The following is a 2,202-nucleotide window of genomic DNA, read 5'->3' on the forward strand; positions in this document are numbered from 1 at the left end:
TTAGGTTAACGACCGATTTCTCATCACAAACTTTGAAAGCAAGAAGATCCTGGAATAATGTATTTCAAACGCTGAAAAATAATGGATTCCAACCAAGAATACTATATCCAGCAAAATTGAGCTTCAAATTTGACAATGAAATTAAAATCTTTCACGATAAACAAAAGCTAAAAGAATTTGCAGCAAGAAAACCAGCTCTGCAAAGCATTTTGAACAAAACACTACAAGAAGAGGAATGGAAAAATAGTGCCCAAAACTAACAGCAGGAGGTATCTCAGTAAAGGGGGAGAAGAATAACCAAAAAGCAAAACTAGCCAAACTAAAATAAATAAATAAAGAAGCATGACTGGAAGTACAAATCATATCTCAATTGTAACCTTAAATGTTAATGGCCTAAACTCACCAATTAAGAGACATAGGCTAGTAACCTGGATCAAGAAAACAAATCCAACAATATGCTGCCTTCAGGAGACTCATATGATAGGAAAAGACATACACAGGCTGAAAGTAAAAGGTTGGGAAAAATCATACCACTCACATGGCCCTCGGAAGCAAGCAGGAGTGGCCATACTCATATCGAATAAAATCAACTTCAAACCTAAGTTAATCAAGAAGGATAAAGAAGGTCACTATATACTGTTAAAAGGAACCATCCACCAACAAGACATAACAATCATCAATTTGTATGCACCAAACAATGGAGCTGCAACGTTCATAAAACAAACTCTCCTCAAGTTCAAGAGTCAAATAGACCACAACACAATAATTATGGGTGACTTCAACACACCGCTCTCGCCATTAGACAGATCCTCTAGACAAAAGCTGAATAAAGAAACTATAGAACTCAACAGCACAATCAATAACCTAGACTTAACCGACATATATAGAATATATCAACCATCATCAAGTGGGTATACGTTCTTCTCAGCAGCACATGGATCCTACTCAAAGATAGACCATGTATTATGCCATAAGGCAACTCTTAGTAAATATAAAGGTGTGGAGATAATACCATGCACCATATCTGATCATAATGGAATGAAATTGGAAATCAATGATAAAAGAAGGAAGGAAAAATCCTACATAACATGGAAAATGAACAATAAGTTATTGAATGATCAATGGGTTATAGAAGACATAAAGGAGGAGATGAAAAAATTCTTAGAATCAAATGATAACACAGACACAACATACCGGAATCTATGGGACACAATGAAAGCAGTTTTAAGAGGGAAATTCATTTCTTGGAGTTCTTACCTCAAAAAAAGAAAAAACCAACAAATAAATGAACTCATGCAACACCTCAAAAACCTAGAAAAGGAAGAGCAAAACAACAGCAAATGTAGTAGAAGACAAGAAATAATTAAAATTAGAGCAGAAATCAACGAAATTGAAACAAAAGAAACCATTGAAAAAATTGATAAAACTAAAAGTTGGTTCTTTGAAAAAATAAATAAGATAGACAAGCCTTTAGCCATGCAAACAAAAAGAAGAAGAGAGAGAACTCAAATTACTAACATACGGGATGAAAAAGGCAATATCACAACAGACACTACAGAAATACAGAAGATAATTAGAAAGTATTTTGAAACCCTATATTCCAATAAAATAGAAGATAATGAAGATATCGATAAATTTCTTAAGGCATATGATTTGCCCAGATTGAGACAGGAAGACACACACAATTTAAACAGACCAATAACAAAAGAAGAAATAGAAGAAGCCATCAAAAGACTACCAACCAAGAAAAGCCCTGGACCGGATGGGTATACAGCGGAGTTCTACAAAACCTTCAAAGAAGAATTAATACCAATACTTTTCAAGCTATTTGAAGAAATAGAAAAAGAAGGAGCTCTTCCAAATTCATTCTATGAGGCCAACATCACTTTGATCCCAAAACCAGACAAAGATACTTCAAAGAAAGAAAACTACAGACCAATATCTCTAATGAACTTGGATGCAAAAATTCTCAATAAAATTCTGGCGAATCGAATACAAAAACATATTAGAAAACTTGTGCACCATGATCAAGTAGGATTCATTCCTGGGATGCAAGGATGGTTCAATATACGGAAATCAATAAATGCTATTCACCACATCAATAGACTTAAAGACAAGAACCACATGATCATCTCGATGGATGCAGAAAAAGCATTTGACAAAGTACAGCATCCCTTTATGTTCAAAACATTAGAAAAACTA

This window comes from Spermophilus citellus, assembly GCF_964194105.1.
Source record: "Spermophilus citellus genome assembly, chromosome: 5".
NCBI lineage: Eukaryota > Metazoa > Chordata > Mammalia > Rodentia > Sciuridae > Spermophilus > Spermophilus citellus.